General features: G+C 39.4%; 1 pseudogene; it reads left to right on the top strand.

The window, feature by feature from the left end:
- LOC119036983 (ribonucleoside-diphosphate reductase subunit M2-like) overlaps window positions 1-8,730 on the top strand; it is a 175,080-nt pseudogene extending 166,350 nt beyond the window's left edge.
- The last annotated feature ends 298 nt before the right edge of the window (window positions 8,731-9,028 follow it).

Consider the following 9,028-nt stretch of genomic DNA (forward strand, 5'->3'; position numbering starts at 1 on the left):
AAGTCAAAGCAGCCTCTTCTTTTATCTATCTATCATTTATCTATTTATCATCTATCCATCTGTCTACCTACCTATCTAGGATGTATCATCTTCAACTCTGTTGATGCAATAATTTATACCACAGAAAACATTGCTTGGCTCCCATGTTAAGGATTTCTTGAAGTACACATACACAAAATACAATGATAGCAACTGGGCCAATGTGGCTTATTGTGCTCTTCAACAGAAGTGATAGAACCGTTCTGAAAAAATTAGCATGATATATTATTTTTCATAAAATATTAAAACAAAAAGGCCTTATTTAAGATGGTAAAGCTAGGGCCCAGAAAAATTGCTCAACTTGTAGAAGAAGAGTAGCAGAATTAAGATTAAGATATAATTCAGATCAGTGTTCTTTGAATGATACTGTGTTCTATTTCTGATATAAGGTTGGATACATAGAGAGATAAGTAAAATTTTAGAGTTTTACAAGTCAAAAGATAAAACCATTGAGCATCTCTTTATTAAATTGTTTATAATTAAATTTTTAGATTCACAAGATATATTTTTATCTTTAACAAAAAAATTTTAATAAAACCATAAAAGGCAAAATTTGTTCACAGATTTAGCTTCCTTTTCTATAGATCAGTATACTAAAGGTATAGTATGATACTTATCAAAATCTCAGTAGTTTTTTTTTCTTTTGTAGAAAATAGCAAACTAGATCCAAAATTTTTTATGGAGATTTAGAGTACCTGAGAGTAGCCAAAACTATTTTGAAAAAGAAAAAAACAAATTTGGAGAATATGCTATCAGATTTCAAAACTTAGTACACAAAACTACAAAAATAAAAAAAATTTCCAATGGCTGTGGAGTAAGTGAAAGCTATATTCACATCTTCCCAGTGCTAATAGACTTATAGATAAATTATAGAAAAATCAACTTGAATAACCAACTGAAGGACAGCCGGACAGGAGTATAATAACTAAGAAATTACAGAAGAGCCACGTAGAGACTGGTAAGAAGGGCAGAGACATGGAGAGAGCTGGCTCCTGAAATCACGTGTTGTGACTGGGAAGCCAGAAGGATAACTCAGCTACAAAGCAGTCCCCACTGAAGAACATGGGTTCTCAATTCCCCACTGGGATCCCAACCCAGAGCGCCATAGCCAGGAAGTGGAGACTGCATAGCATCTGGCAGTGAAAATCAGCAGGGACTGTTGTCTGCCTGGAAGAGGAAGAAGTCTATTAGAAACCCAGGTGCCCTCTTAAAGGGCCAATGCACAGGATCTTGATCTCACTTGGGGCTCTGGTAGAACAAAGGCAACTCAGGGCATTTGGGAGTCATAAAAAGAAGATCTTAATGGCATGGCCTCAAGGATAGCTCTGGAGGGTCAGCCACAGACTCCCTATGCTGGGTCCCTATCCTATACCCCACTTAGCTGCCATCTTCTGAGGGCCCAGCACTCCTATTCTTAGAGCACCACCTTGGGGAATGCATTAACCCAGAACTCCAACTACTGGCAACACCCTGCCAAACTCAAATCCTGCAGAAAGGTCAGTCGTTGCACTCAATGGGGATATTGGTTTGCTCTTTTTCTGGGAAAGCTCAGTGAATTGTATGGCTTGGAATGGGGGCCAATCTAGTCCCCATTTTGTAGGCTCAGCCAGTACCATCCTCAGATGGATAGCCTTTGATCTGTCCTCCCAAGTCCTGGTGGCTCTGTGCTGCTCAGTTCTGTAGGGAGAAGGGAGTGCTGCTCAGAGCTGGGCCTTCAGAGCATGTCTCCCTTGGAGGCTGTTGTCCTGGTCTCAGGCAGACATTGGGTTGGAGTTGTGCAGCTGTAGAGCAAGGATGTAGGGGACTTGCTTGTCCCCCTCCCACAGGCTCAGTCAGCACCATTCTCAGTGAAAGACTCTTTTGATCTGTCCTCCCAAGTCCTGAGTCTTGGTGGCTCTGGACTATGAAGCTTGCTTCTGCAGTGGGGACGGCTGGCTCCACCCAACCAGAACCTGCAGAGGACTCCTTCTGGGGAGCTAAGGTAGGGGACTGAGTGATATGGTTCTGGAGTAGGAACCACTTTCCTCCCACCGAGTGCCTGACTGAGTTGCCCCCATTCAGGAGACACATGAAGCCCATCCTCCTGACCCCAGTCCCCCCACACCACCAAACTCATGCCTTGTGGAGAGGTCTGTGGGTTGTGGCCAGTCTAGGTTCACTCCGCTGTCATGTTTTGGAAGGCTCTGAGGAAGACCAGGAAATCTCAGGAGGTGATGCAGTAACTGACAGGTAAAGAAAGATAAACCTCAGAGAGCCTTGGACTTTTTATTGAACTGCCCCACCTTAGAGCTTGAGAAAGCTAACCCTTATGTGTGGCTTGGCTCCTCCCATGAACACTCAGGCCCAGTAATTACAGCCACAAACAGTTAATAGTGTGGTCGCTTCAGACAGATAGCCCACGGCCAGTTACATACAATAGCTCACATCAGCCCACACCAGAATCTGACCCGGGTGGACCCAGAAACAACACAACCAGTGCTGGGCTTGAGGCCACACCAGAGCTCAACCCGACTAGCCACATATACCACACATCCAGAGGGGGCTTCCAGCAGGCACCAGAGCCTGCCTGAAACAATTCTGCCTTGGGGGCCAGACACCGCACAGTGACTCTGCATGGTGACCTAAGTCTATCCTTGTAGTCAGTCAGCAGTCAAAAATAAAGAATACAATATTTAAAAGGAAGAATACGCTAGAAGGAATCAACAGCAGATTAGATAAAGTAGATGATCGAATCAGGAATTTCGAGGACAAGTTAACAATAGAAAGCGCCCAAACAGAGAAAAAAGAAGAAATTTAAAAAATGAGAAAAGTCTAAGGAACCTCTGGGACAACATCAAGTATAACAACATCTATCACTGGGTTATCAGAAGGATAAGAGATGAACCCAAAGAAGCCCACATTGAGACACATCATAATTAAAGGTACAGGTTAAAGATAAACAGAATTTAAAGAGCAGCAAGAGAAAGACAGTTAGCTACCTACAAAAAATAAATGTTCTATATAAAACTGTCAGCTGATTTCTCAATAGAAACTCTTCTGACTATTAAGAATTGGCATAAAATATTCAAAGTGATGAAAAGAAAGAACCTAAAATGAAGATTGCTCTACCAAGCAAGGCTATCATTTAAAACTGAAAGTTAAATAAAGAACTTCCCAGTGGGAAAAAAAGGCTAGAGAAGTATATTACAATAAAACCAGTATTACAAGGAATGTTAAAGGGTCTTCATTAAGATTAAGAAAAAAAATGAAAGAAAGATAGGTCTATAGGTATAAAAAAATAACATGACAATAATACCTGACAATTATTTTAAATGCTCCAATCAAAAAGATATAAGGTAGGTGAATGGATAAGAAAACAAGACCCACAGGTATGCTGTCTATAAAATACCCACCTCAGAACAAAAGATACACACAGACTGAAAGTAAAGACATGAAGAAAGATATTTAATGCAAATGAAAACAAAAAAACAAAAAAGATGGTGCAGCAATACTTATATCAGACAAAATAGTCTTCAAAATAAGGGCCATAACAAGAGACAAAGAAGGACAGAACATAACTACTAAAGGGATCAATTCAACAAGAGGTTATAACCCTTGTAAACATACATGCACCCAACATAAGAGCACCTAAATACATAAAGAAAATCCTTTTTTTCTTTATACATTTTTATTTCTGTCAACAACTGTGAGTTAAGTATTGTCTTCACTTTATGGATGCTAAAAAAACAAAGTTAAGGAAAGGAAAAAGCTAAGAGAAGTAAAGTGTTTTTTTCCCCATATTAAGTGGGAGAGCTGGGATTTGAATCCATGATTCTCATATGATGCCTTTTTTTCTTTGGTTTTTGAATGAAACTCTAATAATATTCTTTCTAAAGTAAATGTTATGCTAATTGTTTCTTTTGTAGCTTCAAAGCTACAAAAGAAGTTCCCTGTGCCTGTTGTTGTTTTTTTGTTGTTGTTCAAGTACAATTGTTTCTATTTCACCCCACCCATCCCTGCCTCTCGTCCTTGAAATATACTTTAAAAAATCTTGATGAATATAAAGGGAGAAATCAACAGTTATATAATCATAGTAGGGAATTTTAACACGCCACTAACATCAATAAATAGATCTTCCAAAAAAATCAACAAAACGAACCTTAAACAACACACTGGCACAGATGGATTTAATTAATATTTACAGAACATTTTACCCTAAAGCATTAGAATATACATTCTTTTCAATTACACATAGATCGTTCTCTAAGATAAACCACATGATAAGACACAAGATAAGTCTTAATAAATTCAAAAGGATTGAAACCATATCAAGCATCTTTTCCAACCACAATAATAAGAAGCTAGAAATCAATTACAATGATTAGAATGAAAAAACTAAAAAACCCTCAAATACACAGAGGCTAAATAACATGTTACTAAACTACAAATGAGTCAACAATGAGATCAAGGAAGAAATCAAGTTATCTTGAAACAAACAAAAACCCCCAGAAAACCCAAGGTCTATGAGCAGGACAGCAAAGGCAGTCCTAAGAAGGAAATTCATAGCATGTCAGCCCCACAAAAAAAAAATGAAATGGGAGAAATAAACAGAAAACTGTACTTGAAAAATAATTAAATAAAAAAAAAATTTTTAAATGTACATTAAAAAAAATGAAGAAAGAAAAAAGAAAACTCCCAAATAAACAATCTAATCCTACGCCTAAAAGAAGTAGAGAAAGAACAATAAACCAAGCCCTGGGTAAGTAGAAGGAAGGAGAAATACTAGGGATTAGAGCAGAAATACACTACATAGAGATAAAAAAAGATAAATGAAACTAAAAGCTGGTTTTTGAAAAGATAAACAAGACTGACAAACCTTCAACCAGACTCATCCCCCCCAAAATGAGAGAATCCAAATAAATAATATCAGAAAGGAAAAAGAAGAAATAACAACCGATACCAAATGAATAGAAAGGATTATAAAAAATATTATGAACAACTTTATGCCAACAAATTGGACAACTGGATAAAATGGATAAATTCTTAGAAACATACAACCTTACAAAACTGAATCAGAAATAATCAGGAAATATACATAGACCAACAAGAAAACTCTTACCCCTCGTGACAGCATGGATGGAACTGGAAAGTATTGTGCTAAGTGAAATAAGCCACTGGTGAAAGGCAAACATCATATGATCTCACTTATAATAGGAACCTAATAAACAAACAAATGAAGAGCAATATAGAAGCAGAGGCATGGAAACAAGGGACAAACTGACAGGGACCAGAGGAGAGGGGGATAAGGGGGGAAAGAAAGGGAAGGAACTAGTTAATGAACAAGTATAAATCACCCATGGACACGGACAACAGTGTGATGATTGCCTGTGGGATTGGGGAGGGGAGTTTGTGGGGAGCAATGGCATAAAATTGGGACAATTCTAATTGGACAATTAAAAAAAAGAAAGAAATAGTAATCAAAAGTCAACCATAAAACAAAGTTCTAGACTAGATGGATTCAGAGGCAAATTTACCAAACATTCCAAAAAGAACTACAACTACACTTTTTAAACTGTTCCAAAAAATTCAAGAAAAGACTCCCAAGCACTTTTTATAAGACCATTATTATCCTGATTAAATAATCAGATAAAGATACTAAAAAAAAAACAATTATAGGCCAATATCCAGGAGGAACATAAATGTAAAATCTTCAACAAAATATTAGCAATCTGAATCCTGCAATACATAAAAAAAATCATGTATAACAATCAAGGGGAATTTAATCTAGGGAGGCAAGTGACTTGGACACTGGCCCCCAGTGTCCACGTCATTATGAATGAAATGAGACATTCCCAGGGACTACAAAGTCTGGTGGAAGGAAAGGGACAACACGGCTTCTCTCTCAAGGAGAGCAAAACCTGCAGCCCTCCCATGACCGGCCTTTATTGGGTTTCTCGGCACATTTCAAGATGGTCCTCATTTACTATGCACGGGTTCGCTTTAGGTGGTTACCTTTTACAGAAAACAAAGGAGCCAATGTCACTAGTCACATCACAGAAGAGCGATATTTGCAAATGAAAACGCAAAAGTGGTTGAACCTGTTATACTCATTCTTGGAAGGTTTAGCGTGGATTTTAGGAAGTTATTTTACAGTAAATGTTTGCCACAAATCTGGGTGAGGGTGTTTTTAGCAAAAAGCAAGACTCAAAGTGGCCTAGGCACATTGCAGGCCTGATTCCCCGCAGGAGAACCTATCCATGGGCGTGGGTGGGTCCTGTGCATCTCTGAGTGGGAGCTGGGCCCATGCCACACAGAATGGTCTCCTACAGGCAAGGCTGGTACAATACTCACAAATTATTAAAGGTTTTTTGCCATATAAAGATGAAGGATAAAAATCACATGGTCATATCAATAGATGCAGAAAAAGAATTTGATGAAATCCACAACCCACTCATGATAAAAGACCTCATCAAAGTGGGAATATAGAGATCATACCTCAGTATAACAAAGACCATACATGACAAACCCACAGCCAACATCATACTCAATGGGTAAAAACTGAAAGTGCTTCTCTTAAGATCATTGACAAGATAGGGATGTCCACTTCCCAGCTCTTATTCAAAATAGTACTGGAAGTCCTAGCCACACCAGTCAGACTAGAAGAAGAAATAAAAGGCATTCAAATTGTAAAGAAGTAAAATTTTCATTATTTGCAGATGACACAATACTGTATATAGCAATGCCAAAGGACTCCACTAAAAAAAACTACTAGATTTGATCAATGAATTCAGTAAAGTATCAGGTTACAAAATTAATATCTAGAAATTGGTGGCATTTTTCACAGAAACAGTGAACTACCAGAAATTGAAACTAAGAAAACAATCCCATTGACAATAGCAACAACAAAAAGTAAGGTAACTAAGAATAAATTTAACTAAGTAGGTAAAAGATCTGTACTTGGAAAATTATAGAACACTGAAGAAAGAAATCGAGGAAGCTATAAATAAGTAGAAACATATACTGTGTTCACAGATGGGGAGAATTAACATCATTAAAATGTCCATTACATCCAAAGCAACCTATATTTCAATGCAATTTCTATTAAAATTCCAATGGCATATTTACAGAACTAGAAAAAAAATATTCCAAAAATTGATATGGAATCACAAATACCCAGAACAGCCTCAGCATACCTGCAAAGGGACAAAATCACACTACCATGTACTACAAGGCCATATTAATCAAAATATCATAGTACTGGTATCAAAACAGATGTATAGATCAATGAATCAGAACAGAGAGCCCAGAAATAAACCCATGCTTTTACGGCCAATTAACATTTGACAAAGCAGACAAGATCTTACAGTGGGGTGAAAACAGTTTATTCGGTAATGGTATTGGGAAAATTGGAAAGATGCATGCAAAAAAGAAAGAAAACTGCACCACCTTCAGATACCATACACAGGAATAAACTCAAATGGCTGAGAGACTTAAATGTGACCTGCTGCCATAGCCTCACCAGGAGGACCCACCCGCCCCACAGCCACGCTTTCTGTCTGCTGCCTACTCACCATTCTACCGGACCCACAGCAGCTGCAGCTCTCAACACTCAAGGGGCTCAGCCTGGCAGACAAGGAGAACACACCGCCGGCCCTCAGTGACACCCACATGCTGGCCAGCAAGACTGCCTGCAGGATCTTCCAGGAGCCAGGTGAGCCAAAAATGAAGGCGCCAGCTCTCGGCAGGCAGGATGAACCACTGCTGAGAGACAACAGCAGCCGCTTTGTCATCTTCCCTATCGAGTACCATGGCATCTGGCAAGTGTACAAAAAGGCCGAGGCTTCCTTTTGGACAGCGGAGGAGGTGGTTCTTTCCAAGGACCTGCTGCACTGGGAGGCCCTGAAGCCCTAGGAGAGGTACTTCATTTTGCACATTCTGGCATTCTTTGCAGCGAGCGATGGCATCGTGAATGAAAACTTGGTGGAGCAATTTAGCCAAGAGGTTTAGATCATGGAAGCCCACTGCTTCTATGACTTCCAGATCACTGTGGAAAACATACATTCTGAGATGTACAGCCTCCTTATTGACACTTACATTAAAGATTCTAAGGAGAGGGGCTTCCTCTTCAATGCCATCGAGATGAGGCTTTGTTTCAAAAAGAAGACAGACTGGGCCCAGCCCTGGATCCGGACAAAGAGGCCGCCTATAGAGAATGTGTTGTGGCTGTTGCTGCAGTGGAAGGAATCTTCTTTTCTGGATCTTTTGTATCAATATTCTGGGTCAAGGCACGAGGGATGATGCCCGGCCTCAAATTTTCCAGTGAATTTATTAGCAGAGATGAGGGCTTGCACTGTGACTTTGCCTGCCTGATGTTCAAACACCTACTAAACAAACCTTCAGAGCAGAGTGAAGGAGATCATCATCAATGCCATCAGGACAGAACAGGAGTTCCTCAGGGAGTCCTTGCCAGTGAAGCTCATTAGGATTAATTGTGCTTTGATGAAGAAGTACGTAGAATTTGTGGCCAATAGACTCCTCCTGGAGCTGAGTTTCAGCAAGGCTTTCTGAGCAGAAAACCTGCTTGACTTCATGGAGAACATTTCACTGGAGGGGAAGACCAACTTCTTTGAGAAGAGAGTAGGTGAGTATCAGAGGATGGGAGTGATGTCCAGTCCCACAAAGAACTCATTCACCCTGGATGCTGACTTCTGAATGAACTGAAGGTCTGCTCTTACTTGATGATTGCTTTTTTACTTCTCAAAAGAAAAGTTAGCTACTTGAAATCTCTCAACCAGCTATACCACAAATTACCTATAATGTTTGTTAATGACCTCTTTGAACCTGAATGACCTCTTGATGAACCTGTGTAGCTACCGCACTGTTAGTTCTATTTGTTAACAGTGCTAGTGGTACCACCTGGGATAAAAGTGTAGCCAAAAGCCACTCAGATTCTTATCACACACACACACACGCACACACACACACACACACACACACACACACACACAAA

Source organism: Artibeus jamaicensis, unplaced genomic scaffold, assembly GCF_021234435.1.
Source record: "Artibeus jamaicensis isolate MK-2021 breed Jamaican fruit bat unplaced genomic scaffold, CSHL_Jam_final contig_787, whole genome shotgun sequence".
In the NCBI taxonomy this organism is placed as follows: Eukaryota; Metazoa; Chordata; class Mammalia; order Chiroptera; family Phyllostomidae; genus Artibeus; species Artibeus jamaicensis.